The 25,960-nt window shown below is 36.0% G+C and overlaps 1 protein-coding gene across 5 annotated transcripts in view; it reads left to right on the top strand.

The window, feature by feature from the left end:
• LOC105705079 (BEN domain-containing protein 5) overlaps positions 1–25,960 on the top strand; it is a 1,464,486-nt gene that overhangs the window by 178,330 nt on the left and 1,260,196 nt on the right. The window lies entirely within an intron of this gene.

Below are 25,960 nucleotides of genomic sequence, written 5' to 3'. Positions count from 1 at the left end.
TTATCTATTTTTTATGCAGTACTCAGAGAGAGTCTTTAAAATTCAAATCATGTCTCATTCTTTCCCTATTTAATACCTTAATTGGCTTCCCTTCAGAGTTAGAATATAATGCAGACTCCTTATCCTGACTACAAAGTGATCAGTGACTACTTGGTCTGGCCCTTGACTACTTTTCTGACTTCCCCTCATGCCATTCTTACTCTTCCTAATAATTCTATAGCTGCAGTGACTTTCTGCCTCTTCCCAGAGCAGCCCATATTTGTTCTTTAGGCTGTTTGATCCAGCCATTTATTTTTCTAGAATTCTGACCACCCTCGCCATCTTTACTTCTTGGTATTCAAATTTCAGCTTAAATATTGCTTCCTTAGAGAGGTCTCCTGTGATGATCAAAAGCAGCTACCCAATTTCTCTATTGTAGCATTTTGTTTTCATGCAGTACTTATTTATTTGTTTATTTGCCTTTCTTATAATAAGTATAGGTACTTTGTCTATTTGCTCTATCTCCAGAGCCTAACGCATAGTAGGCATTCAATAATTATTTGTTAAATGGATGAATGAAATTATGTGCAGATACTGAAGGTGCAGATAATAGTAGTAATGAGTGTTTTTTGTTTTTGTTTTTGTTTTTTTCTGCAGTGGTTACTAGCCTTTCTTAGGTAACAGGCATCTGTTCCTAAGAATCTGATGAAAGCTTTGAACTCTCTTCCAAGAAGAATGTAATTATGCACACATAATAACATTTTGTCTAAAAATTAGAAGCTTGTTTGATTTATTGAGTACTTACTCTTTGTTAGACACTTTACTAGTTTCCCTGCTCTCTTAGAAACGATGGAATACAGTTTCATTAAGTAATAATCTCTATTTAATGAAGCCCTGGTAAAATGCTCCCCAGAACTATGTTTGGTCAAGAAACAATTTTATATCTCCATAGTCTGTCATGGCTCTCCATGTGGTCCTGCTGTGCATGATTTATATGATGCTCATGCCATGTGCAATTTGCCACATGAGTTTGTCAACATCCAGATTGATTTACAAAACCCTATTCAACTAGATAAGTACACTAATCATAAGTTTGGATGTCAAATGACTGTAAAAGTATCATACTGTACTTACTTGGTAGCAATGTATAACAAACAAATTGCAGACCAACACCAATCCATGAACCAAATTTTGAATAACACTGCCTTGGAAAGTATCATCAGTCTTGAACTCTCTTCAAGGTAGTGATTCTATATTTTAAACCATATGGTTGTGTCTATAGCTAGATGTCTATTGGTATTTTGGAATTGACCGTTCATCAAACCAAATGTATATTTTAACTTGAACACAAAAGAGCCCTTGGACCTTAAAACTTTTTTTAATTTCAAAAATTCTAATAGTTTTCTAGTCATGTAGAGTCATCTTTTGCTTTTCTTTGCCACCCCATCTATTTGCTTGTTAAATCCTGTTACTCTATCTTAATGTTTCTCACTCATTTTCATTATTACTCTATTTTTTGGATATTTTTTCTTTGTCACACAGTTCCACAAAATTTTAATGCTACAGATATACCGCATATCTGTTTAAGTACTGTGATCTTTCAGAGACAACAAATCATTGTAATATTCTGAAAAGTTTTTGACTCAAATGAAAGCAACCCTATTGACAATTCATAATCGTGTATGCATTTTTATTACTATTCTACTAATCAATATCAAATATTAATAATTTTTACATTAAGTATGATACTCTCTTTGTTTGGTATGTTATTTATTTCTTTATTATACTCTAAGTTCTGGGGTACATATGCAGATCGTGCAGGTTTGTTACATAGGTATACACGTGCCATGGTGATGGTTTGCTGCATCCATCACCCCGTCATCTACATTAGGTATTTCTCCTAATGCTATCCCTCCACAATCCACCAACTCCCGCTATTTCTCCTCTAGTCCCCTGCCCCCCAGGCTCCAGTGTGTGATGTCCCCCTCCCTGTGTCTGTGTGCTCTCATTGGTCAATAACCACTTATGAGTGAGAACATGCGGTGTTTGGTTTTCTGTTCTTGTGTCAGTTTGGTGAGAATGATGGTTTCCAGCTTCATCCATGTCCCTGCAAAGGACATGAACTTATCCTTTTTTTATGGCTGCATAGTATTCCATGGTGTATATGTGCCACATTTTCTTTATCCAGTCTATCACTGATGGTCATTTGGGTTGGTTCCAAGTCTTTTCTATTGTGAACAGTGCCACAATAAACATATGTGTGCATATGTCTTTATAATAGAATGATTTATAACCCTTTGGGTATATACCCAATAATGGGATTGCTGGGTCAAATGGAATTTTTATTTTTAGATCCTTGAGGAATCGCCACACTGCTTTCCACAATGGTTGAATTAATTTACGCTCCCACCAACAGTGTAAAACCATTCCTATTTCTCCACATCATCTCCAGCGTCTGTTGTCTCTTGATTTTTTAATGATTGCCATTCAAACTAGTGTGAGGTGGTATCTCGTGGTTTTGATTTGCATTTCTCTAATAACCAGTTATGATGAGCTTTTTTTTCATATGTTTGTTGGCTGCATAAATGTCTTCTTTTGAAAAATGTCTGTTCATATCCTTTGCCCACTTTTTGATGTTTTTTTTTTTTTCTTGTAAATTTGTTTAAGTTCTCTGTAGATTCTGGATATTAGCCCTTTGTCAGATGGGTAGATTGCAAAAATATTTTCCCATTCTGTTGGTTGCTGGTTCAGTCTATTGATAGGTTCTTTTGCTGTGCAGAAGCTTTTAAGTTTAATTAGATCCCATTTGTCTATTTTGACTTTTGTTGCCATTGCTTTTGGTGTTTTAATCATGAAGTCCTTGCCCATGCTTATGTCCTGGATGGTATTGCCTAGGTTTTCTTTTAGAGTTTTTATGGTGTTAGGCGTCATGTTTAAATCTTTAATCTCTCTAGAGTTAATTTTTATATAAGGTGTAAGGAAGGGATTCAGTTTCAGATTTCTGCATATGGCTAGCCCGTTTTCCCAACACAATTTATTAAATAGGGAATCCTTACCCCATTGCTTGTTTTGGTCAGGTTTGTCAAAAACTGGAGGCATTGCCTTTGAAAACTGGCACAAGACAATTGTGCTCTCTCTCACCACTCCTATTCAACACAGTATTGGAAATGCTGGCTAGGGCCATCAGACAAGAGAAGGAAATAAAGCATCTTCGAATAGGAAGAGAGGACGTCAAGTTGTCCCTGTTTGCAGATGATATTACTGTATATTTAGAAAACTCCATCTTCTCAGCCCAAAATCTCCTTAAGATGATAAGCAACTTTAGCAAAGTCTCAGGATACAAAATCAATGTGCAAAAACTGGAAGCATTCCTATACACCAATAATAGAGAACCAAATCATGAGTAAACGCCCATTTACAATTGCTACAAAGAGAATAAAATACCGAGGAATACAACTAATAAGGGATGTGAAGGAACTCTTCAAGGAGAACTATAAACCACTGCTCAAAGAAATAAGAGAGGACACAAACAGATGGAAAAACATTCCATGCTCATGGTTAGGAAGAATCAATATTGTAGTGTGTTCTTTTTTACATTTTAATTGAAATATATCATCAATGTCTGTACCCAAACTTACTTTCTTCTATGATCTCTACAGCTGTATATAGCTTTTCCTTCTTCCGGTTTACAATTTCAGTTTTACTAATATTTCTTTTGTGAAACATAGCTTTTCACTGTGCCTGCAAGCATAAGCTTCTTGAGGGAAGGAACCATGATTTATTTTCTTTTCTTACAATGGCTAGCTATTAATAGGTGTGCAAAACATTCATGGATAAATGAATAAATGACAATTATTTAAAAATAAAATGATGGTTCCTAAAATTATTGGCAAGTTTATACTCACCCTAAAGCCCTTATACTTTCATGGATGAGTAAAAATTTTCTATAGTATTCACTTCTTTTATTTCTGCCTTCTTTGTCTATACAGGCATAGAGTTATTATGTAAGATGAGATCATGAAAACCTGATATGGTCCCTTGCTTTGTCATCAACTCATTCTTATTTTTAGCTATTAGATATCCTAAAGGGCCAAGTGTAGATGGATTAACTTGGCTGGATGCCTTCATCTTAGTCTTCGATTTGCCACTCTGTTCATAATTTACGTATCTATCACAGAAGGTTTGTATTTGAAATGTCCCTTAAATATGGCAGAACATACTTGTTTAAAACAAATGTGTTGCAAGAATGTCTCATAGGGCAGATTTCATTGCCACATTTAGAAGCAAATGCTCATACCCATATGTGCTAGTTAATTCTTTCCCAATGTTTTGCTTGTTTTTTTTTTTAAACTTTTCTGTGCACTAAACTTAATTACAGAGGATTTTTTTTTTTAATTAATTTTTATAATTTTTCCTGGAGTGCTCCAACACAGAGAAAAAACAGGTTTTTTAACATCAATCTACACAATACAATATTGAAATAGTTTTAAAACATTATGTAAATTAGTTTTCATTTTTAATATATTTTATGAGAAATCATGCAGCTAGTGGAATTCTAGCTTTGGAAACAAACAGTTCTGGTTGTGAGTTTTGGTTTTATTATTTACTATCTTGGTGCCCTTGTTTGAGTTATTTATTGTATTAGTCAGGGTTCTTCAGAGAAACAGAACCAAAAAGGTGCGTGTGTGTGTGTGTGTATGAAGATTTCTTTTAAGGAATTGACTCACATGTTTATGAACGGTGGCAAATCCAAAATCTGCAGAGTGGGGTAGCAGGTTAGAGATCCAGGGAAGAGCCAAAGCTGCAATTTGTCTGAAGGCTATCTGCTGGCAGAATTTCCTGTTACTCAAGGAGATCAGTCTTTTGTTCTATTCAAGCCTTCAGTTGATTGGATGAGGTCTACCAATATTATAGAGGGCAACCTGCTTTACTCAAAATCTGTTGATTTAAATGTTAATCTCATCCAGAAACACCGTCAGAGAGACACCCAGAGTAAAGATTTGATCACATATCTGGGCATGGTGACCCAGCCGAATTGACATATACAATTTATCCATCACATTTAGACTTTTGAACTTCTGTTTTCTTTTTTTAAAATATGTGGAATAACGAACTGTCTTGTAGAACGTTTGTGAAAATTACATAAGGTAATGTATCAAATGCCTATTACATAGTATTGCACTTGATAAATGTCAACAACATAAATTTTTTTGTCCTCTTTCTCCTCCTCCTTCTTGTCTCCTATTCCTTCTTCTTTCTGTTTTCATGGAATAGAAATAAGACCCATGATTGTTTAGTGCATGATGCAGAAAATTCATGTATGCTTTAAAATACATCACAGAAGAGGGCATATTATTTAGAAAAATGAAAGAAAATGACAGTTTTTTTAAAAATTAGTAAAGAAAATAGAGTCAATTAGCACCATTCATTGTTTTGAAAACAATGTATTGAGTTGCTCACTATATTCTATATAGGAATTGCTACAAAGCTGTAAGAGGTTGGGTAACTTATCAGGGTGCTTGCTTACTGGCAGAGCAAATAAAAGAGGCTGTATTATGAGTGCAGAAAGAAAAATCTATGGAGTAGTATGGGGTCAAAATCAACAGGAGCAAACCAAAAAATAGCCATAGCTCAGATTCCGAAGAGAATGAATCAGGAAAGAATCTTCAGTGCATCCTCATTATTTATAATATGAAGCCCGAGCATCTTATCATAGCATTTAGCACTTTTCATGTGTTTACCCGCTACCAACCTTTGCAGACATTTTTCTTACCCTCTATGCCTTAGTTTTAGACTATATTTACACGGTTTTAGTTCTCCACATCTGTGGTGTAATTTTATGCTTCCTTGCTTTAGCTTATATGATTTTCTTTGTCTTAAAAGCCATTCCTACCTTTCTTTCTCTGGCTTATTTGCATTTATTCTTCAAGATAGCTCAGTTATCTAACCAGGAACCCTTCTCTAAAGCCCTAGGTCAGTTTAAGTGAATAGTTTCATTGCTTCTGAAACCATAGGTTTGTTTAAGTGAATAGCTTCTATTGCTTCTAAGCTTTTCATTATCAATCACTTTGTATTTGTTTGTTGATGCGTCTTGCCTTGTGATTCAGATACTATATCTCATTCATTTTACAAACCATGAGGCTCAAACACAGAGCTTAGCATTGTTAGTGAACACCTGTTAAATGTAATGCAGGAATCTTTACCGTGGATAGAGGTTGCTTGTATACCCCAGGTAGCAGCTCAAGAACCATATTCTATACTTCTCTATATATTTTCTTATATATGGGTACTTACGCTTTATGATCATTTTGACTTTCAGTTCCTCCTTTGTTGGGTTCTTGGTTTGTTAGGGTTCTTGGTGACCTGGTATTTTATTTCTGCTTTATGTCACACCTGTTATGGATTTTAACTTTTCTTTATATCTCCAAGAAAATGTACACAGTCCCACACAGTACTGTGTGTTTCTCTGTGTGTGTGTGTGTGTGTGTGTGTGTTTGTAGCAGCCTTAATGGAAGGATGGAAATTTCTTTAAAATTGCAGAAGTAAACATGACTTAAAATTAATTCTATATGGCTACTTTACCATGTTTCTGAATGATTCCCTACCTATTTCAAAGTCTCTCCTCAGTTCACAAAATAATTCATTTGCCTTCAGCAGCTTGGGGCATTCTTGTTTCCAACCTTTTGAGGTACGAAGTTAGCTGATTTTTCAAACCTGCTATGCCTCAATATCTTGCATTTGCTCTATTCCCTTTAATTTTCCTTGAAAACTGGTCTATTATTATCTGATCTAATTATTACCAGCAAGGAACAACCAATGTGTATTAATATATATTTTTAAATCATGTCTACTAGAGTTACAAGTTCAATTAGGTCCATGGTTTTCTTCCAAGTTCTCAATGTTGATGGTTTTACTTTATAACATAACAATTTTTCCAGCCCACTAGATCCATTTTCACACTGCCTTATAGCTAAGCTGTGGACACATGTTTGAGAATTTTGTTAAGAGAAAATCCAACTTTAAATAACCATATCTGCATTTGTTTACATAGGCTTGACTTCTGTAACAAATACATTCCAAAATACATAATGGTGCAAATATAAGCAAAAGTTATTTCTTGCTCATATATAACAGTCCAAGGCAGGTAAGTATTCATTGTACATGATGATTCAGGGTTCTAGTCTTCTTCCACTTTCCATCTCAGTGCCTCCCCTGTCTTTGTCATCATAAATGGTATAAGGAGAAGAATTAGAAGAGGTGATACTTCTACTTCTTAAAAGCTTTAAACTAGAAATATTGTATATCATTTCAACTTATAATACATTAATGAGAACTAGTCATATGGACACAAATGGAATGAGAAATACAGTCTATTTGTGTGTCCAGGTAGAGCAAGAAATGAATTTCTGGTGATCAGTAGCAGTCTCTACCATATCATCTCCAGTCCCCATCATTGCAACTCATATGCTTGTAGACTAGTTGTAGAAGCGCAATTAAGCATACACAAACTAATAGACAGCAAAAAAAAATTGTATATACTTCAGTACAAGTTTGTACAATGAGTATCACACTTACATAGAAATTTAGAGTAAGATAGCAATGTGGATTGGAGGACAGAAGGGCTTTCTGGAGATGGCCATTGGAAGATTTGGATAATTTTATTCAGAAATTAGGTGGATCACCTGAGATCAAGACCAGCCTTACCAATATGGTGAAAACCCATCTCTACTAAAAATACAAAATTAGCCGGTCATGGCAGGTGCCTGTAATCCTAGCTACTTGGGAAGCTAAGGCAGGAGAATCATTTGAACCCAGGAGGCGGAGGTTGCAGTGAGCTGAGATCCTGCCGTTGTGCTCCAGCCTGGGCGACAGAGTGAGACTCCGTCTTGGGAAAACAAACAAACAAACAAAAACGAATAAAAACCTTAATGTTTTGTTGTTGACCAGGATGGAAATATACCTTTAATTTTATAGTTTTAAAAACACATTCAGTGTCCTGTCGTCTGTCTTTATGTCCTGAACAATGTGAATTAAAAAAACCCTATATTTTTACGGGAAAAGAAAATATTACATAGAATTTTCTCATTCATTGGTTAAATTTTTTTTAAATGGATGTGATTTAAATCTCATCCTCCCCAACCCAACTTTTGTGGCTAGATCACCATCAAAGTTGTTTCTAACCCTGATGTTCTGTGATTTTTTTTTCTAGGAAAACTCAAAACTAGTGTAAGTAAGATTTTCTTTCTGTATTTGGGATTCAAAAAAGAAATGTTTATTACTCAAAAGAAAGGATTGATAACTTGTAAATGTTGACCCACATTTATTTATTCTATTTTTAAAAGCTTATCCTGAAATTCATCTACAGCCTGAATTTTGTTTTCTCATTTTTAGATAATCAAGTTTTCATAAATGAAAAATCTATCATTTATAGGAACATTTCCAACTAAGTCAACAACAATTTCATAATCACGGTAAAGCAAAGCAGCTTACAATTATAAACATTTAGTGATTAGGAAAGAAAGTTAAAACATACCAAATGTCTTTACTTCCTTAATGCTTCCTTACTGAATCGGCTTTATGAGTATTTATGGCAATAACTATTTTCAGAAACAAACAACATTCTACAGAGACCAGCAGTTCAGTACAATGCTTGTACATTCAAGATAATTTTTAAATTTCTACATCATCTTAGGACTTTCAGGCAGTTAAGGTAAGTTTTATCAGTAGCACTCTTGAACATTTGGAGTGCTATACTGGTGACTGCATTTTCACAGTCTTGATTTCATTTGAACCTATGTTGTGGGATAAGTAATGCCATCTTAATTTTACAGATGAAGGAACAAGTTTTCAAAGTTTAAATGTCTTTCCAAATGTCACACAGATAAACCCAAAGGAAGAGCTTCTAATGGTCACTGTGAGAGGTAAATGAGGATACATTTTGAATATTGAATGATTTGAACAATTCTGGGGGCACTCAATACACATTTATTAAATAAATGAATGAATAAATACATTTAGAGGCTTCATGGTACCTATTCCTTTTAAAAGCATACTGGGCCACATAATCAGCCTATTGTTTAGGGGAACTCCCCATGTGCTACCTTTGGTAGACCTTAGGGGCTAGTGGAAAATAATAGCAACAGTAAGAAAAATAATAAAGCTATAATAATTCCTAATATTTATAAGCATTTTATGATTAGCAAAGTGTTTTCACATCTCTTATGGCCTCTCATAAATCCTGGACAGAAATTAGGGTAAGCATGTTACTCCTGTTTGTAGAGAAGGAAGTTGAAGAGATGAGATTTAAAGAAGTTGTGTGACTTGACTAAGTGCACCTAATAAGTGGCAGAATCTGGAGTTCAGCCCAGGCCTACCTGACCTCAAAACCTGCTCTTATATACCTTAGTTAACTTTTGGTTATTCAAAGTTTATTCATTTATTTCCTGGCTCATTCATAACAACTGGAGCATTGCCAAGTTGAAGTACAAGCTAATAATCAGTCTGATGTCCTATATTAGCTTGTAGATTAGCTAGCTGAGACCCTTTGAATTGAGTAGATAGGAATGTACTTGTTACCATTTTGGGGAACTTTGGCTCAATCCCTGTGCAGGGTTTGAGTATCTGATCTGTGAGTGCTATTGCATGCATTCATAGCATATCTTATTCCTCAGTAATGGAGGGAGATAATTGCATTCATTTCACATCATCTTACAGTTGATGGAGAAAGGGTAACATTTTTGGATTTGGAAAACTCAATCCAATCGGGAACATCTTATGGGACATAATTGATATCTGTTTCACAGAATTAGATGACATTGGTAGTTAAGTATGTGCTTTCAGAAGGACTTTGGGCTAGGGTGTGGGTCTTCATTTATACACTCAGTAAGAAATTTGAAATTATTTTAGTTTATTTATATCAAGTTAATCTGACTCTGGCTTTCCATCTCACTGGGATTAGAGGAAATTCAATTTCTCATCTTAACAGAGGCTTTCTTTCTCAAAAGTCACATAAGACTCCAAGAGGTGTATGTGTTGCTTAGACTATGAGATAAAGCCTTCTGATTTTTAAATGTCTGGGGACCATGACACCCTTATAATCCAAGCTCATGCAACTCATTGAATGTGAAAAGTCTCATGCAAGCAGGGCATGAGGGTCTTTATTGGAGCTTTTGCCTAGTTTCAGAGACCTAGTGCCTAGCATTCTTCTTCTAAAAGTACCCTGCAAAGCCATTTATTACTGAAGATTTCAAGGGGCACCTCTTCCTCCCACCATTCCTGGAATATTTGACTTCTCTTTCCCAATGTATAGGATGGTTTTCTTCCCTCCTCTGCTTCCAGTGGAAGTCTGCTCTTTTTACTAGCATAATCCTGGCTAAGGTCAGGAAAGGAAATGTTGGAGCAACATTTTCTTTTTTATTGACACAAAAACCCCCCTTGAGGTAAGAGTGCAAAGGGCCTAAAGAAGAGTGTGTATGGTGTATGGTTGGGTGGCAGGGAAATAAATGTTCAGTGTTGGAAAAAATAGAATGTGGGATATTATTTACCAGCATGATTAACATCTCAATAAATTGTCCTATAAAACAGTTCATTGTTAGTGTGGAATTTTTTTTTCTTATACACGAATTGGTATTACCTAGAAATCAGAAGACTTGACACTTACTATCTATGTGATCTTGGGAAAAATCACCTAACTTCTCTGAATGTGTGATCTCATTACTAAAATGGAGTAATGAACCCTGTCCTGCTTAGTTGACAATATTTCTGTTTCACACAATTATTAGAAGATAGGGAAAATGTTCTGTAAGTTGCTAATATACTACAAAATATAAAGAGTTTCGATATTGTGAATATATGGCAAGAGAGAAGTGTCTCAGTATGTTTTAAGTCAAGATAACCAAATTATATTACAATAACAAACACCTTTTTGGAAGAGTCACAGATAATTTCCACTTACATTGCATTGGACAAAATGTATCATATGACCATGTCTATTTTCAAGGAAACAAAAGGTGAAATTCTCCCCTGTGCCCTGGAAGTGAACAGAATAAATATGGTCAGAGAAGTATCGATCATCTATTACATGCCAAGAAACATTATATACTTTATCTCTAATTCTCCTAAGAATCCCATGAAATAGGCACTATTTTTCCAATATTTCAGATGAAGAAGCTGGTGGTCAAAGATAAATAACTGTTAGTAAATGATAGATCTGGGATTTGACCTTAGTGTGTGTGACTCAAAGGCCTGGACTCTTTCCACTGTGTCACTCATTTCCTTGTCTCTGCAGTTTTGCCTGCCACAGATGACTTGGAATGGAAGATTTAAGTTTAGGTTAATATTATCAATTTATCAAAAGTAACTAATAAATAATAGGAGTGTTACAAGCTCTGAGCTCATACATCTGGGTCTTGTTCTTTCCATTCTGTATCATGAAGGTAATTGGTGCTGTGCTTTGGAGATTAGATGATTTATATACATATCACACACACATCATATACATATACATGTATCATATTGGTTCTTTTTATCTGTGGAATCCTGAGTAATGTTATCATCCCAGCACTCTGGGATGCCAAGGCAAGAGGATCACCTGAGCCCAGGAGTTCAGGATCAGCCTGGGAAACATAGGGAGACTCCATTTCTACAAAAAAATTAAAAAATATTACAAGGCATTATGATATGCACCTATAATCCCAGCTACTTGGGAGCTGAGGTTGGAAGATTGCTTGAGCCTGGAAGGTTGAGGCTGCAGTAAGTCATGATGGTGCCACTGCACTCCAGCCTGGGTGACAGAGCTAGACCTCATCTCCAAAAAAAAAAAAAAGAAAAATTCCATGTGATTATGAAATTCAACAGCAACAAAGGTGAATTGTTATTTAAAGGAGAGGCTCAGACTCAGTTCTTTCAGTCAGCGTTTTATTGAGGATCCTTAATGGAATCTTTATATTGACATTTACTCATTATCTTATCATGTGGATATTAACCAGGAAGCTAACCGACCAAATGTTTAATTTTTTTTTTTCTGAAAATGCTGGCTGCTAGTGTAGATCAATGTCATTGCATTTCTAGCAACATTTAGCTTACCTTACCTAGAACAAGTTACAAAAAATTAAGAACAGAAAGATTGATTTTTTTTCTAAGTTTTATATTTTCTGCTGACAACTTCTCTGCAACCCCAGGCATAGATTAATGAATGGCATATGCACAAAGTGATGTCAGCTCACATATATGATATTACTCGGCTATCTCAAACTCCGGAAAAAGCATGTGAATGATTTATGGAATTGATAGTAATCTCTTTCCAGTAAATGCATTACTTTAGTTACATGGGAAATTGATGTTACTACTCTAATGCCAAATTAATTTCTTTCCTGCTGGATCAGCATTACAAATGGGATTAGATGTTAGCCTTTTACGTATCTAAACAGGGTAAAATATGGAAGGCAATCTTATAAGTAAAATTTGGATGCCCATTGCTGATGGGAAGAGTATATACCTTTTCTTTGTTTGTATATTTTCTTCTTTCTTAGATTTGTGTAGCCAAGGGTATTGGATCATATTTAAAGTATAGCTTAATACTACTTAGGAATAGAATAACTATAATTGAGTCTGAATATTTAACACAGGACTGTAAATAACAGTATTGCAAATGAGAATTATGTGTTATTAAAAACCTGGAAAATCCTAAGGAAGATGACTATTTTTCAAGGAAAATTTTATCCCATAATTCTTAACCACTAATAAACAGACAATATTTTTTAACTCATAGTGCATAAAGGAAACTGGAAACTTATTAGACAATCTCTTTTTCCTTGTATATGCCTGGGCCTGCATAATCTAGAGTCTCCTTGTCCATGAGTATTTTATATTCCATTTCCTGCCCATCAGGGCAAATTTCTTTTTAAGGCTTTTAGTTTCTCTTCTAAGCTTGCTGTGGTGTTCAGTTGCTGTCATAGGGTTGACTGGCCTTTTCAACATACTCTAACAAACTCAATCTTGTATTTCAATTCCAAATTATCAGAAGGAATATGATTTTCTCAGTCTGGGTCTTGTCAGCTATATCCAAAGAGGGTGGTCATTGTATATATAGGGCTGCCTCTTCAGGGATGTGGGTAGGATGTATTCTCTAAGAGACTGTGAGTGGAGGGAAAGTGATGGACATCTCTAATATAATTGGGTTTCAGGTTTGCAAAGGTTCCTCCAGTTTGACAAATCTCTGATTTTGTGAGCAGCTCCATCTCCCACCATTACCTTTCTCATCCTGGCTTCCAGCAGTTAAATCTGCTACTGATGAGTTTTAACTTCCATCTGAGTCTGCCTCATCTCTGAGCCATTCTTGACCAGAGCATAATGTCTATGAGCTGTATCAGAGATGCTGCCAATTAACCTTGTATCTAATGTGCAAGAGACAAACTCTGGTCACTAGTCTATAAGTTGTCACATTTCCTGCATTATTTTTATTGGTGTTGTCTGTAAAAGTAAGTACTTTCTTGATACCCTCTTTTCTGTGCCAAAATCTTACTCATCATTCAGCTTAGAACCTTAGAATTAGTATCTCTTCAAGTGTAGGTTATTGCCTGAACCCTTGCCCTTTAGATGTGAATCTGGGCTGGGAGGCCTAATTTTCACCATGTCTATACTCATATCTACTTTTTATTTTTACCAATCACTGGATAAAATTCAAATATGAATAGACATATTTCCTTGGACCACTATGTGGCAAATATGCTTAGTCTACATTATTGTATATACTTGTTACTTAGACCTTTTGGAACTTTTTCCAGCTTAAATCATGTCTGAGCATCCCATGCTTTTGGACACTGTGTATCAGATTTTCTGGCCATCTTGCTGGGGCCACTCTCTTCTGATTCAGTTCTGAATCCTGAAAGCATACACTAATTATGATGGTATTACTACAGTTGTTTCTGTAAAATGATACTGGTGCAAGTTAAGGGTGGTAGTGATAAGAGCTGAGCATGGTGCCTCAGGTAATCTGAATGACTCAGGAGGTTAGGACAGGAGGACCACTTGAAGCCAGGATTTTGAGACCAGTCTGGGCAACACAGAAAGATTCTGTCTCTCTAAAAAATACATAGCCAGGCATGGTGGCATATGCTAGTAACCCCGGTGACTTGGGAGGCTGAGGCAGAAGGAATGCTTCAGCCTAGGAGCTTGAGGCTACATTGAGTCAAGATCCTGCCATTGCACTCCATCCTGGGCAACAGAGTAAGACCTCTCACTGAAAAAAAAGGGTGGTAATGATTGAAATGAGGTGAGTGTTTCCCTACCTAAGAAACGCTGCTTTTCAAAAGATTTGAATAGATATTTCTCAAAAGAAGACATACAAATGGCAAACAGGCATATGAAAAGGCATTCAATATCATTGATTACCAGAGAAATGCAAAGCAAAACTATTATGAAATATCATCTCGCCCTAGTTAAAATGGCTTATATCCAAAGACAAGCAATAATAAATGCTATTGAGAATGTGGAGAAAAGGGACCCCTCATAAACTGTTGATAAGAATGTTAATTAGTACAACAGCTATGGAGAACAGTTTGGAGGTTCCTAAAATAATGAAAATAGAGCTACCATATGATTCAGCAATCCCACTGCTAGGTGTATACCCCAAAGAGAGGAAATCAGTGTATCAAAAAGATAACTGCACTTCCATATTTGTTGCAGCACTGTTCACAGTAGCCAAGATTTGGAAGCAATGTAAGTGTCCATCAACAGATAAATGGATAAAGAAAATGTGGCATATATACACATGATGGAGTACTAGTCAGCCATAAAAAGAATGAGATTCTGTCATTTGCAAAAACATGGAACTGGAAATCAATGTGTTAAATAAATCAGGCACAGAAAGACAAATGTCTCATGTTCTTGGTTATTTGTGGGATCTAAAAAGCAAAATAATTGAACTCATGAAGTTAGAGAGTAGAATAATGCTTAGCTGAGGCTGGGAAGGGTAGTAGAGGGTTAGGGGCAGTAAGACTGGTTAAGGGTACAAAAAATAGTTAAAAAGAATGAATAAGACCTAGTATTTGATAGCCCAACAGGATGACTATAGTCAATAATAACTTTGTTGTACATTTAAAAATAACTTGAAGAGTATAATTGGATTGTTTGTAACACAAAGGATAAATGCTTGAGGGGATGGATACCCCATTTTCTGTGATGTGATTTTTACACATTACACACCTCTATCAAAACATCTCATGTACCCTATAAATATATACACCTACTATGTTCCCACAAAAATTAAAAAATTAAAATTAAAAAAGAAATGGCTACTTTTCATGTTTTGATACCGTTTGTTTCCATCGAGAATTTTGATCTGTGATTTCTGCCATTTCCTATTCCAGGTGTCTTGGTAGAACTAGACCTAGATATTCCTTCAATGATTTTTATATTTGTTGGTCTTGTATAATATTTGTACAACACTGCATTGGACCCTAGGTGTACATGTGAGTTGGGAGGAATTGGAAAAGATATACTTGACACAGTGTTTGCCTTCAGAAAAGCTGGAAAGCTAGTTTAAGATGCAGCATATATTCATCGATAATACTTGGAAGTGAATCAAGCAAAGGAGGGAAGAAGAGTTGAATCCTCACTCATTAATTTATTACTCAAATATTTATAGAGTCTACTCTGTCAGATTCTGTCCTAGGCAGTTGGAACTCAGAGGTAGCTAAGAAACGATCCTTTCTCTCATGGAGCTCATAATGTGATAGTGGATACAAGTTACGTACACTAAAGAGCTACAGGGGCTGACAGTGTTCGAGACACTGTCATCTGTCAACTGCCTGTTCCTTAAATACACTACACATGTTCTCACCTCAGAGCTTTTGAACTTCTGCTGCCTAGAATATTCTTACATGGTACATAGATACTTATATGGTACATTTCTCATGTCATTTACATCTCTGCTGAAATGTCATCTTATGAGGGAGGTCTTTGCTGGCTACACAATTAATACAGTACTGTATTAGTCATTTCTCACACTGCTAATAAGGACATACCCAAAACTGGGTAATTTATAATGGACTCATGGTTCCACATGGCTGGGAAGGCCTCCCAATCATGGCAGAAGGTGAAGCAGGAGGAAAGGCATCTCCTACATGGCAGCAGGCAAGAAAGCATGTGCAGGTGAACTGCACTTTATAAAACCACGGATCTCATGAGACATATTCACTATCATGAGAATATAATGGGAAAAACCTGCCCCCATGATTCAGCTACCTCCCACTTGGTCCCTCCCATGACACATAGGATTATCGGAGCTACAATTCAAGATGAGATTTGGGTGGGGACACAGCCAAACCATATCAAGTACTCTCTTTCCACCTCCCCTATCTCTGTTACCCAACTTTGTTTTTGTTCTTAGCACTTATCATCACCAGACTTGTTATATGTTTATTTTCTTATTATAAATCTACACCCTCTAGAATGTAAGCTCCATGAGAATAGGATTATGTTTTTTTATTCAGTACTTTATATTGCCAGCACCTAGTATAGTGTTTGTACATAATGTCTGCTAAAAAATACTTGCTGATTATATTAGTGAACAAATGAATGAATGAAGAATGAATGAGTGAACCAGCCTCCTTTGCTTGATTCACTTCCAAGTATATATACCTGTATAGGGTATTATAGAGTCACCAAGGAGGGAGTGGCCATGTTTACCTGGGACAAAGAGTTGTATCAGGAGACGAGGGCTGAGAATAGAGGTTGTTAGAGTAGACTATTTTGTCACATGTGATTAACACGTCTTTGCAGAGGCATAGGTTGATAACAATATTTCAGAGTTTACAGTGGGAGAGTGTCTTAAGCAAGTGTTGTTTTTAAATTCCATCTTAGCGATGTGGTATTCTATGTTAATACCTTCTTTAATGTTTTTCTTGATATAATCATATTGTTTTTAATGCTTCTGCCTAATAGTGGGTAGTGAGGAGCCTTTCACTGAGTTGTGGCTTTCTTGAGGTAGGCCGAGCTCAGTGTTTATTCGTGTATTACCAGAACCTGGTGCAGTGGTTAGGGGTTGCTTTGTCAGTAAGATATTTTTTAGTAGTAATTAAGTGGACTTGAGCTGGAACATTCTGGACTTCTGTGATTCTCCCTTAGCCTGGCACTTCTACAGACATTGTTTAAGTTTCTTGTAGGTGATTCACCTTTTAGTCCATTAAATCTTATAGCTCTGACTTCTTTCCCATATCTTTAATCTGGGTTATTTATGTATCTACTTCAATCATTGCCCTAGAGTGATTTAGTTACATGTAGGTCTCTTCAGTGAGACTTTGAACTGTTGAGATAAGGACTTCTCTTAGATTCTCTTTCCCATAGTGTGACTTAGTACAGTACCTGGCACATAGTAGTTCTGCAGTAAATGTTTGCAGAATTAATGATTAGAAAATTAATGAGACCAAAGGTAGAAAATTAACATTTATCGAGGAAACCCAGGAGAAGAAGAAAGGGTGATTTGTGACAGGGTTTTGCATAACACTGTGCTGGGCATTAGTGGTCAACATTTCTAGAATGACTAGCTAGTCCAGTGTTCCTTTCTCTAACATCAGTGTTTATAGATATGTGGAGAAACCCAAGAATAAACTTACATCCCTTTCTCCTAGCCAAGCACATTTATGTCAGTGTTTGTTAGGTGGGAAGAGTGTAGATGAATGGAACTGGCTCTTTTTTGATGTATATAAGTAAATATGAGTGTGTCATGATCAAAGTATAACATCTATCTGTCTCCAGATGTACAAGTCCATGTATACAGCCTTGTGGCTCTCATTCTTAACAGTCCCAGAATGTAGGTGTTGGAGGAAATCATGCTTAGAGGGATTCCTGTGGATATTTCTCCCTTTCATTCCACCTTGGAAGCATTACTATACCCAAACAATTGGAGTTTTAACAAATATTATGACTGTTTTAAGTGTGATAATTTTAGCACTAAGCCAGAGTGGGAATGATTATATTTGTAAGCAGCACAATGAATGTATTCATTCTTTGTCTGTGTCTACAATTTCCTATTTTTTTCTTAAGAATTTTAGTTTTCTCATTGAGCCTTCAGTAATTCACTTGACAAATATTCATTGATCATTCATTATGTGCAATGATTGCTTATGTACAAGGCTTAAATACTTAATAACAACCACAACAGAAACAAACAAAATTTTTTTTGGATGAGTACTTTTGCACCTAGCACTGTGGCATGTAACATTGTGGTGGCAACATGATGTAGAAGGAAGAAAATATACTTTGGAATTAGATGGCTCTGGGCCCTGGATTGTGATATACATTTGTCTTTTGCTAACTATTTTTTTTTTTTTTTTTTTTTTTTTTTTGAGAGAGAATCTCACTCTGTCACCAGGCTGGAGTGCAGTGGCATGACCTCAGCTCACTGCAACCTCTGCCTCCCAGGTTCAAGCGATTCTCCTGCCTCAGCCTCCCAAATAGCTGGGACTACAGGCATGCACCACCACCCCCAGCTAATTTTTTTGTATTTTTAGTAGAGACAGGATTCCACCATGTTGGTCTGGCTGGTCTTGAACATCTGACCTCGTGATCCACCACCTCAGCCTCCCAAAGTGCTGGGATTACAGGTGCCCTGCTTCTAACTATGTTTTTTGACAAAACATTTAGATTTTGTGGACCTGGTTCTCTCATTTGTAAAACTGACAAAATTGAGGGTGAGATAAAGTGCTATATAACTTGTTTAGTAATATATGGTGAATATTGGCTGGGCATGGTGGATCATGCTTGCAATCCTAGCACTTTGGGAGGCTGATGCGGGAGGATTGCTTGAGCCAAGGAGTTCGAGACCAATCTGGGCAACATCGCGACACCTCGTCTCTAAAAAAATTTTAAAAAATTTGTGGAATATTATTATAATAATTACCTACCAAACAGGCAAACTATAAAGTGCTTCCTATTAGTATACAAGTACTTAGAGACATTATTAGTCCTTATCCTTAGAGAATTTGTCTTCTATTAATAATTGGGTAGATAAGATACTTACAAAGTCTAAGTAACAAAAGTTAAGAATGAAATTTATAAGTACCCAAGAAAGCCATTCTCTTTCATAGAAAAATTTACAAATAAGGCTGTATAATTGTCAATTAAGTGCTATAAATAACTAGTGTCGTAGATATGCAGAAGTGGACAAAATGCAGGCTGGGATTCTCATGACCTGCAATCCCAGATGATTCTGATTCAGGAGGTCTGCAGACCACATTTTGGAACACCCTTTTCCAAAGGATCCAGTCCAACATAGTAGTTGTTAGATAAAAGTGGTGATAAACACATCATTTTACCTCATGATTAATCATATCTACCTCTCTTTTATCTGATTAAAGTTTAAATTTTCTGAAAGTGAGTCAGTGTTTAGGATAGATATCTAGGTTCCAGACCTTGAGGTCCTTCTCTCACTTAACTCTTTACTCTTACTTTACCTACTTTAAGTAAGAAAGTAACTAAGTCCTATTGGTTTTATTGCCTATATATTTCATACTGTTCCACACTTTCTGTGACTACTATGATTGTATTAGTCAGGCTTCCATGACTATTGCGGTAGTTTCCTAATTTAGCTTGCTACTTCAGGCTTATACCTTTTCAATATGTTGTATATGTTTTTGCTCAAGTCATTTTCCTGAAGCATAGCTTTACTCATATCACTTCCTACTAAAAAACTTTCAGTAACTTCCCAGTGCCTTTTGAATGAAATAAAACTTCCTGAACATGTCATTTAAGAGCCTTTAGTTTGGACTTAACCTCTCTTTCCATTCTTCCTTTGTTTCACTCTGTCATATTTACCCAGTATTCTAGTCAATCTAAAGTATTCATTATACGTGAAACATGGTTTTTGCTGTTTTTTCTTCATTACTCTTTTGTTTTAGAAATGCCTTCTTTATATGGCCTTCTCCAGGAACTCCTATTACCATCAGGTCTTCACCTTTTGACAAAATGATTAATCACTTAAGATATATTTCAAATGTCATTTTATCCATAAAAACTTTCCTGAAATTTGCAATTAGATGTGTGCTATCTCCCTGTACTAAATCAACTTTTTAAGCTATTCTTATAGCATATAATTTTCTGCTTTCTAGTATAGTTACTTTTTCCTAGAATGTAATCGGCCCTTTAATGACATATATTATTTCTTACTCCTCTTTTTACTTTCCTGATGGATTTGGAATAGATTCTTATATCTAATAGTGAGTTACAGATAGAGGGAAGGCACTTTGGAGTCCCATAGACTTCAGTTCAAATTCTGTCTCTGCTATTTACTGGTTGTGTGACTTTGCATCTGGTACTCAGCTGAGCCTCAGTTTCTTCAACTGGAAGGAAAAGTTTCACCTACCTTATAGGGAGGAAACTGGTAAAGACGATTGTTGTATGAAATGTAAAGCATCTGGAACAAAATAGGTTTATATTGAATGATAATTATGAGTGTTTTAGAAGCCGATAAATATTTTTGAATGGACCTGAAAGTAGTCACTGGGAAACTAAATAATTAACATGGGGTGGAAAGATATTATTTGAGGTAACTAATCCACTAAGCAGACAAGTGTTTGAGAAATTACAGAGTTTATATAGCAAGTTTAGTATTTTTAAATTTAGGCAGAGAGATTTCATTATAACTTTCCAGCAGCAGTACTTGAGATAGACAGAGTTGAAGCCTTGATCGTTTATAGCATTTTGTCTGGTTGTTATATTTTCTTTATATAAATTTCTCTGTATCACATATGGGGAGTTTGAAGCTGGTATTAATTTTGCTTTATTTGTATGAAATTTTTTTTTATTGTGGTAAGAACACTTAACATGAGACTTACCCTTGTAACATTTTAAAATGTGCAAACAGTATTATTAGCTATAGACATAATGTTGTACAGCAGGATATCATTTTGTTTTGACAATAAACTATTTGCTTACAGAAATTAGGTGTTAGAATATATGTTATAATACTCCTTGTATACTTTGGTTTATAGACCTGTAAGTTCATAGTTCTGATATAATAGTTTCACCAACTCTTTATTAGAAATAGAGTGTATTTCAATAGCACTGGTATTGTCCACAACACCATTTTTGGTCTCTTAAGAATGTAATTGGATGCTACAAGGGACAAATTTTCCTGTGTAGTTGAAAACTGATTGTAATAAAAATGTGATATTCAATACTATTATTCAATCGGTAGCATATAACTCCATATTTACACTGATTGATTTTCTTCAATTGCCTAACCGCCTTCTAGGTTCAGCGTTTTCTATGTTAATTTTGATTTAGTATTTTTATTTCTGAAAGCAAACAGGGAACAAACCATATATTATCACTGCAAGTTTTTTTCAGAAGCTAGTGAGAAACTCAGAATCTGTAACAATGAAATAATGTGAAGGTAAATTACCATAATATACAAGGGGATTTCATATCCTAGCAATCTTCTATAGACTGCTAACTTGAATCATACCCATGTGCAAATTATCTGTATACTATGATGTCAGAAACATAAATTAGTTCCTACTATGTTAGGAACAGGGTATTTTTCTGATATGTTCAACATCCCTTTTCTTCTAATATTTATAAGCATTTAGGAATAGAAAGTTGCCTTATGCTACGCAAGTAATATTCATAAACTGATAATTCATTGGTTAAATTCTGAGTCCTCATGTACAGAAGAAAAACATAAAAAAAGTCACACATATATGTATACACTAATATTTATAATTTTAATAGTAATTGAGAAGAACTTGATGGAATATAATGGTATTACATTTATTAACTGACTTCATGTGATTGTAACTAAATTCAGCTCTGTGAAATTATGAAGTAAGTTGTCTGAGAGGCACCCCAAAGTCACTGTGCATCAAACTTTGTAGTCTTTTCAACATTGAGCCTCCTCCTGTCTTCCCTTTGTGAATCTATAGACATCCTCATCCACCCTCTCGCTCAAACAAGAAATCCAAATTATAATCTCTTCAAGGCTGTGTGACTGATGAGTAATATACAATCAATAAATAGAGAAAATAGAAGCAATAGAAGCAATTGGAAGAGAATTTACAAAAATTTCTGTCACCATATTCACCAACTTTCTTGCATCTGTGCCCTTTACTCTTTCTTTCTATGTCTTACTGGAGGAACTGAGGGTACCCTCAGATAAGAACGGAAACAGTTCCTCCAGTAAGAGATGGAAAGAAAGAAAACCGGTAAATATGGTGACAGAAATTTTTTGTAGTCCGTTTAGGATGCTATTAACAGAGTACCATAAACTGGGTACTTTTTAAGCAGCATTACTTTATTTCTCACAGTTCTGGAGGTTGGAAAGTCCAAGATCAAGGCATTGGCAGATGTGACATCTGGTGAAGGCCCACTTTTTGGTTAATAGATGGTGCCTTCTCACTGTGCCCTCACACAGTGGAAGGGGAAAGATAGCTCTCTGGGGCTTCGTTTTTGAGGTCATTTATTCTATTCATGGGACTCTGGCCTCATGACATAATTATCTCCCAAACTTCTCACCTCTGAACAGCATCAAATTGGTGATTAGGTCTCAACATTTGAGTCTTGGAGGAACACACATATTTAAATCATAGAATTGTGCCCCTGGCACACTGAAACTTGTCTTTTTCAGAAGGAGAATGCATTCATTCCATCCCAGTAGCCCCAAAAGTCTTTACTATTTCTGGCATCAACTCAAAAGTCTAAAATCCAGAGTCTCATCTAACTGTCATCTCAATTAGATATGGATGAGACTCAAGGTATGATTCATTCTGAGGCAAATGACTCTCCAGTTGTGAATCTATGAAATCAAACGTGTTATGTGCTTTCAAATTACAATGGTGAGACAGTCAGGATAGATACTCTCATTCCAAAAGGGAGAAATAGGAAAGACGAAAGGGGTGGCAGATTGCAAGTTAAGTCCAAAACCTTAAGAATATAGAATAATCTTATTTGACATGAGGGTTTTGCCTCCAGGCCTTCCAGGGGAGAAGTCCCATTTATGCAGCTTTACTAGGGAGGGATTGAGTCCCCAAAGCTCTGGGACCCTGCCCTAATGGCTTTGCAGATTTCAAGAGTTGGAGTCACCTGTCTATGGCTTTCCCAGGCTGGAATCACATGCCAGTGACTCTACTGGTCTGGGATCATGGGGGTGGCTGCACCCCCATGGCTCAACTAGGCATTGGCCTAGTGGAGACTTTACAATGGCGCCACTCTCAGCTAGCTCAACCCTGCACTCTGCCTGGGTTGCATGCCTAAAACTCTGAGTGGTTTCATACTTCAAAATCTGTGTGGAGGTAGCCACATTTCCACAGCTTGTGTAGTCTGAGAACTGGCAGAGGTGGCACCACACAGACTTTGGCAAGGTTTATGTTTGTGTCCTCCAGAGGGGTGGCAACTACTGCCTATACCACACCTGGGCCTACTGCAACCAAACTTGAGGTGGCCAAAGACTGCTACATCAGAATGTAGGGAGCATAGCTTTGAGGTGGTACTGACCAGCTAGTATGTGGGTCCTGTGGGCACCTATGGCTCCTCTTTTGAAATTGTTCTGTCCCCCAGGTCGTGGCACTCTGGGCCTGTGATAAGAGGGGTATCCCTGATAATCTCCAAAATGCCTTTTGGGTCATTCTTCCATAGTTTTGATGAATAGAACTTGGCTGATTCATACTAATCTTATCAAATATTCCTTGGCTACACCATTAGTATTCTCTCCCAAACATGGTTTCTCATTTGTTACAATTTTGGAGAGGCTGAGAGTTTTCCAAATCTTGAAGTTCTGTTTTATTTTTTATTTAAAATTTCATTTTAAAATTATTTCTGTATTTTTTGCATTAGAAGCCAAGTTGTACCTTCAACACTTTGCTTCGATTTCTTTAGCCAAATGTTGTATTTCACAAGTTCTACAAGTTCTACCTTCAACAAGTTTACCTTCACAAGTTCTACCTTCAACAAAATACTAGGACACAGACACAATTAAGCCAAGTTCTTTGCCATTTTATAACAAAGGTTGCCTTTCTCTATTTTGCAATAATATGTTCTTTATTTCTTTCTGAGAACTCATCAGAATAATCTGTGCCGTCGATATTTCTACCAGTATTCTGATCATGACCACTTACACATTTCTGAGAAGACTGAGGCTTTCTCTTTAACTCCCCTGCTGTCCTACTAAGCCTTTACAAGAGCCACCCTTAACAGTCTGTTTATAGCAATGTGGGCTTTTTCTAGCATGCAACTTCAAACGCTTCCATCCTTTACCCATTACAGTTTTAAAGCCACTTCTACATGTCACGTATTTGTTATAGTAGTATCTGATTATCAGTACAAACATTTGTCTTAGTCTGTTTTGGCTGCTATAAATAAGCTGGATGGCTTTTAAACAATAAAAATTTATTTCTCACAGTTCCAGAGTCTGGGGATACACAGTTCCAGAGATCTAGGGATCAGGGGTTTGGCAAATTTGGTGTCTGGGAAAGGCCCAGTTTCTCTTTCATAGATGTGCCTTCTCACTGTGTGCTCACTTAGTGAAAGGAGTAAGGCAGCTCTCTGGGGCCTCTTTTATAAGGGCACTTACCTCATCTATGAAGAATCTGGCCTTGTAACCTTATCAGTTGCCAAAGACCCTGTCTACAGGTAGCATCACATTGCCAATTAGGTTTTAATGTATGAATTTTGGGGAGAAGCAAGCATTCAGACAATCTCAAATTCCATTTAATTTCACCTACTCAAGGACATCACCTCAGCAATTCTCTGTATCTTCTTTATTTCTATTTTTTATCTCTAAGTTATTTCCATTAACATACAAATATGCTGTTATTTCCCCTATCTTTAAAAATCTTCCTCTTTGCCCCACAGCCCCACCAGTTACTACTTCCTTTCTCTGCTCCCCTTTACAGAAAAACAAATATTGTTAGAGTTGTCTGGCTATAATTTCTTTTTCCCTGAAACCCATTCAATCAGGCTTTCATGAACCATACCGTTTCTCCAAAAGGCTCTTCTCAAGTTCATTAATAACCTCCAGTTTGCTAAATCTGAGTTCTTATCCTCTGTTCTTATAGCTCTATCAACAGGATTTGACCCAGTTAATGATTCTCATCCCCTCCTCTTTGATATACTTCTTTCTTTGGCTTTAAAATACATGACAAACTCCCTGGTTTTCCTTCTCCCTCATTGGCTACTTCTTTACATTTGTTGATTCTGCCTCATTTCTTTATCTTCTATAAACTGAAATGTTTCAGGGCTCAGTTCTTGTACATTTTTACTATCTACAATTATTCCTTTTGGTTATCTCATCTGATTACTTGACTTTAAATATGGTCTACACCATGATGTGCTTTAGAATCATATGTCGGGGGTGAGCCTAGATAAATCACCATTTAACCCATGAAACAAGAAGAAATAATACAAATGCTGCTATAGGCCTCAAGTTTTATTGTGATTTGTTATGCACCTAGGGGTACTCTAATGTAAAGATTGACTTCATCATCATGAAAGCAAATTTAAGTGTGTGAAAAGCTTGATTTTCAAATTGTTTAACTTACTTTCGGAATGTATTGAATAGATTTCTGTCTCACCAGCAAATATGTTTGTTAATTGATGAAAATCCAAATTATTTATAAAGAGTTACACTAGTTAGTCCTACAGTTAGTGAACAAAGTGGAACCTAATTTTATGAATTATTTGGTAATTCAGCCTTCAATAATGTAACAAAATGATCAGTATTTTCAAAAATAATAAATGTGATTAATTCCATACATGATTTTTCCTAAGTCTGAGCCAGTATAGTATGAAATTATACTTCATAATAAATATGAATATACTTAAATAATTTTACTTATTGCCCTTCCTTTTGACCTAATGCATTGTATACGTATACTGTACTTAGAGAATGGCTTACATTGTGGGTGTCCAAACTTTTGGCTTCCCAGGGACACACTGGAAGAAGAAGAATTGTTTTGGGCCACACACAAAATACAAAAAAAGGTCTCTG

This window comes from Aotus nancymaae, unplaced genomic scaffold (genome assembly GCF_030222135.1).
Source record: "Aotus nancymaae isolate 86718 unplaced genomic scaffold, 86718_ANA_hifiasm-v0.15.2.pri h1tg000007l, whole genome shotgun sequence".
Classification (NCBI taxonomy): Eukaryota; Metazoa; Chordata; class Mammalia; order Primates; family Aotidae; genus Aotus; species Aotus nancymaae.
This window is presented reverse-complemented; position numbering and strand designations above follow the sequence as displayed.